Source organism: Equus quagga, chromosome 15 (genome assembly GCF_021613505.1).
Source record: "Equus quagga isolate Etosha38 chromosome 15, UCLA_HA_Equagga_1.0, whole genome shotgun sequence".
NCBI lineage: Eukaryota > Metazoa > Chordata > Mammalia > Perissodactyla > Equidae > Equus > Equus quagga.
The window spans coordinates 92,837,871-92,843,888 of record NC_060281.1 but is presented as its reverse complement, the minus strand read 5'-3'; positions in this window follow the sequence as shown (position 1 = coordinate 92,843,888).

Below are 6,018 nucleotides of genomic sequence, written 5' to 3'. Positions count from 1 at the left end.
CACTGCTTCGTGCTGGGCCCTTCAAGATGCTGAATAAAGAAATACTGTGACTGGACTTGCTCCAACTGGTGTATTTTCTCCTTGAGGACAAGAGTGTAATTTACTCATCTTTCTAGCTCCAGCTCCACAGTAGCTGCCCAGTAAATACATTTGTCTGACAAATACTTATTCTACCTATTATATACACACCCAGCTCCTAACCTCTCAAGAACCAAAATATGAACTACTTGGATAAATTTGTACGTGAATGGACAAGGACTGAGACAGGGAAAAGGGCTCTTCAGTTTAATGTTGAACAAAAATCGTTGGGGAAAGACATGGTCACTGTCTTGAAAGGGACCTGTCCAATCATTCAAATCATAGAGCTACGTATGAGAGTGAAACCTATAAACTGTTAGGAGAAAACATAAGAGGGACTCTTCATAACCTTGCATCAGGCAATGGTTTTTTAGATATGATATCAAAGGTACAAGTGGCAAAAGAAAAAATAAATTGGATTTCATCAAAATTAAAAATCTTTGTACCTCAAATGATACTAACAACAAAGTGAGAAGACAACCTACAGAATGGGAGAAACTATTTGCAACTCATATATTTGATAAGGTGCTTATATCTAGAATATACAAAGAATACTTAGAATTCAACAATAAAAAGGTAAATAACCCAAATTAAAAATGAGTGAAGGATTTGAATAGACATTTTCCCAAAAAAGATACACAAATGGCCAATAAGCACATGAAAAGATACTCAGCATCATTTGTAATTAGGGAAATGCCAATCAAAACGACAGTAAGATATTACTTCACACTCACTGGGATGGCCATAATCAAAAAGACATACAAATAACCAGACTTGGCAACATGGAGAAATTGGAACTGTCACACATGGCTGGTGGGAATGTAAAATGATCTGACAGAGTGATGTCAGCCTCCTGGTGGAGGGAGCTGTTCCTTCAGTCTCTCCCTTTTAAGTTACAACTAAATGGACATTCGTTAGCCAGCAGAGGATTCCCTGACAGCACAACAGGACTTCAAGAGATCCACGCAGCTACACATCTGAAGGGGGGTGGACTGGATCCCTGAACTGAGTAAGCGCCCCACTCCCCCTCACTGGTGGCAGCAAGCCCATTCATGGATCCTCACACAGTAGCCACATGTGACTATAAGGGGAGGCAGGGACAGCCTGGCCTGTGCAAACCCTTTTGGAGTTGCAGCCCGGCCCATGGGTGTGCCCAATGCGCTGTGGTGGCCCCATCTGTGGAACACTGTACACTGAGAGCAGCAGTGTCTCAGCTACCACGTGAGTACCCCTCACTCTTGCCCAGCACAGGCAAGAATGCGCTCTGTACACTCAGAAGGCACCCCCACCTGTGGAGCACAGCAGCCTGAGGGATCCACCAAGTGGCAGTTCAGCCCCCGTGTGGATGGCCCCAACACTTAGCACAGCACAAGTGAGAAGGCACCCCTCCCTGCCTTGGAACACAGCAGCCCACAAGACCCACTAGTAGGCACCCCTCCTGCCTACTGCAAACTAGCTCAGCCAGTCCCCTGCTGAGAACAGATGCCCCACCAATGGTGCCCAACCTGCCCACCCAGCAAAGAGGCTCTGTGCACGTGAGCACAACCTGCAGAGCAGCTGCAACCAGCCCAGGCAACCACAGAGTAGCCCTACCTGCACAACTTCCAGCAGATGGGGTGGGCTGAGAAAACACAGCTCGTGCCCACCCCAAAGTGAAGGCAGGTGGAATCTGTAACCTAATATTACCACAAATGTGCTGGCAAAGGATCACTTCATCAAATACCATGGACAACTATATTAACACTTCAGAGCAGAAGGAAAACAACAAGTCTCCAGAAACCAATCCTGAACTCACAGAAATTTACAACCTAAATGACAGAGACTTCAAAATAGTTATCATAAACTCAGCAATTTACAAGAAAACTCAGAAAGACAGTTCAGTGAGCTCAGGAATAAAATTAATGAACAGAAGGAATAATTCACCAAAGAGACTAAAACTCAGAATTCCTGTTCTGGATATGAAATTCTAGATCTGAAGAACACAATGAGATAAAAAAAAGAAACTAATCTAGAATCCACCAAAAATAGAGCTGACAATATAGAGGGCAGAATTAGTGATTTAGAGGATAGAAATATAGAAATGCTTCAGGTGGAGGAGAGAGAACTAAGATTTTTAAAAGAGGAAGAAATTCTTCAAGCAATACCCAGCTCAATTAGAAAAAGCAACATAAGGATTATAGGTATTCAAGAGGGAGAAGAGAGAGAAAAAAGCAGAGAACTTGTTCAAAGAAATAATAGCTGAGAATTTCCCAAACCTGGGGAAAGAACTGGACTTACAAGTACGTGAAACCAATAGAACTCATAATTACATCAATGCAAAAAGACCTTCTCCAAGGCATATACTATTAAAACTGGCAAAAATCAATGACAAAGAAAAAATATTAAGGACAGCAAGGCAGAAGAAAATAACCTACAAAGGAATCCCTATCACGCTTTCAGCAGATTTCTTGACAGACACCTTACAGGCTATGAGAGAAGGGGATGATATATTCAAAGTGCTGGAAAACAGAAACTTTCAGCCAAGAATACTCTATCCAGTGAAACTATGCTTCAGATACAATGGAGAAATAAAAGCCTTCCCAGATAAACAAATCTGAGGGAGTTCATCGCCACTAGGGCTGCCCCACAAGAAACATTGAAAGGAGCCCTCCCATCTGAAACTAAAAAGCAAAGGTTTACAAAGCCTTGAGCAAGGAGATAAGTAGACAGATAGAATCAGAAAACTGCAGCTCTATATCAGAATAGGTCAGTAAAAAATTAATAATAACATAAAAGACAAAGGGAAGGGAAGCATCAAAAATAGCTATAAACACTTCAATTCAGTCACAAACTCACAACGCAGAAATGAACATTTTATGACAACAATAACTCAGAAGGGGAAGAGGAAAGGGAGGGAGCCTGCTTAGGCTAATGGAGATAAGAGGCCATCAGAAAATGGACTATCTCATCTATGAAATCTTTTATACAAACCTCATGGCAACCACTAAATGAAAAATCAGAGCAGAACCAGAAATCATACATAAAGAAAAAACTGACAAACCCATCACAGAAAGCCACCAAACTGAAATGGCAGTCAGAAGTATGAGGAAAAAGAAACAATCGAAATATACAACAACCAAGACAAGAGATAAAATGGCACTACTAAGCTCTCATATATCAATAATCACTCTAAATGTAAAAGGATTGAGTTCTCAAATCAAAAGACACAGAGTGGCTGGATGGATTAAAAAACAACACCCAACAATATGCTACCTCCAGGAAACAAATCTCAGCTCTAAAGACAAACATAGGCTCAGAGTGAAGGGATGGAAGACAATATGCCAAGCAAATGGCCAGCAAACGAAAGCAGGGGTTGCCATACTTATATCAGACAAAGCAGACTTCAAGATAAAAAAGACAATGAGAGACAAAGAGGGGCAGTACATAATGATAAAATGGACTTTCCACCAAGAGGACATAACACTTATGAATATATGTGGACCAAATACAAGAGCACCAAATTATATAAAGCAGTTATTAACAGACCTAAAAGGAGAAATTGACGGCAACACAATAATAGTAGGGCACCTCAACTCCCCACTTACATCAATGGATTGATCGTCCATGCAGAAAGTCAACAAGGAAACAGTGGCCTTAAATGACATACTAGACCAGATGGACTTAATAGATATACATAGAACATTCCATCCAAAAACATCAGAATACACATTCTTCTCAAGTGCACATGAATGTTCTCAAAGATAGACCATATATGGAGAAAGAAGACAAGCCTCAAAAATTTAAGAAGATTGAGATCATACCAAGCATCTTTTCTGACCATGATGCTATGAAACTAGAAATCAACTACAAGAAAAAGGCTAGGAAAGCCACAAATGTGTGGAGACTGAACAACATGCTACTGAACAACCAGTGGATCAATGAAGAAATCAAAGGAGAAATCAAAAAATACCTGGAGACAAATGAAACCACAACATACCAACTCTTACAGGATTCAGCAAAAGCGGTCCTAAGAGGGAAATTTCTAGCAATACAGACATATCTCAACAAAGGAGAAAAATCTCAGATAAGTAATCTTAAACTACACCTTAAACAACTAGAAAAAGAAGAATAAACAAAGCCCCAAGTCAGAAGGAGGGAAATAATAAAAATGAGAGCAGAAATAAATGAAATACAGGCTAAAAAACACAATAGAAAGGATTAATGAAACTAAGAGCTGGTTCTTTGAGATGACATACAAAATTGACAACCCCTTAGCCAGAATCACCAAGAAAAAAAGAGAGAAGTCTCAAATAAATAAAATTAGAAACAAAAGAGGTGGAATTACAACAGATACCACAGAAATACAAAGCATTATAAGAGAATACCAAGAAAAACTATATGCCAACAAATTGGATAACCTAGAAAAAAATGGGTAAGTTCTTAGACTTATACAACCTCCCAAAACCAGATCAAGAAGAAATCAAGAATCTGAATAGACCAATCACAAGTAAAGAGACTGAAACAGTAATCAGAAACCTCCCAAAAAACAAAAGTCCGGGACCAGACAGCTTCTCTGGAGAATTCTACCAAACATTCAAAGAAGATGTACTAACTATCCTTCTCAAACTATTCAAAAAATTGAAGAAGAGAGAACGCTTCCTAACTCATTCTATGAGGCCAACATCACCTTGAGACCAAAACCAGACAAGGACAACACAAAGAAGGAAAACTACAGGCCAATATCACTAATGAACGTAGATGCAAAAATCCTCAACAAAATATTGGCAAATCGAATACAGCAATACCTTAAAAGGATCATACACCATGATCAAGTGGGGTTTATACCAGAGATGCAGGGATGGTTCAACGTCCACAAATCAATCCATGTGATACATCACATTAACAAAATGAGGAATAAAAACCAGATGATCATCTCAATAGGTGCAGAGAAGGCATCTGACAAGATCCAACATCCATTTATGATAAAAATTCTCAATAAAATGGGTATAGACGGAAAGTACCTCAACATAATAAAGGCCATACATGACAACCTGTAGCCAACATCATACTCAATGGGGAAAAACTGAAAGCCACCCTGCTGAGAACAGGAAAAGGCAAGGATGCCCACTCTTGCCACTCTTATTCACCATAGTACTGGAGGTTTTGATCAGAGCAATTAGGCAAGAAAAAGAAATAAAAGGTATCCAAACTGGAAAGGAAGAAGTAAAACCCTATTTGCAGATGACATGGTTCTATATATAGAAAACCCTAAAGAATCCACCAGAAAGCTATTAGAAATAATCAACTACTACAGCAAAGTTGCAGGGCATGAAATCAACTTACAAAAGTCAGGTGCGGGGCCGGCCCAGTGGTGCAGTTTGGATCCCAGGTGCAGACATGGCACCACTTGGCAAGCCATGCTGTGGTAGGCATCCCACATATAAAGTAGAGGAAGATGGGCATGGATACGCTCAGGGCCAGTCTTCCTCAGCAAAAAAAGAGGAGGATTGGCAGCAGATGTTAGCTCAGGGTTAATCTTCCTCAAAAAGAATAAATCAGGTGCATTTCTGTGCGCTAATAATGAACTAACAGAAAGAGAAATCAAGAATACAATCCCATGTACAACTGCATCAAAAAGAATAAAATATCTAGGAATAAATTTAACCAAGGAGGTGAAAGAGCTATACACTGAAAACTATGACATTATTGAAAGAAATCAAAGAAGACATAAAAAAAATGGAAAGTTATTCCATGCTCATGGATTGGAAGAATAAACATAGTTAAAATGTCCCTATTATCTAAGGCAATCCACAGATTCAATGCAATCCCAATCAGAATCCCAATGACAAGTCTTCACAGAAATAGAACAAAGAACCCTAAAATTTACATGGAACAAGAAGAGCCCCCAAATAGCCAAGGAAATCCTGAGAAAAAGAACAAAGTTGGAGGCATCACAATTCC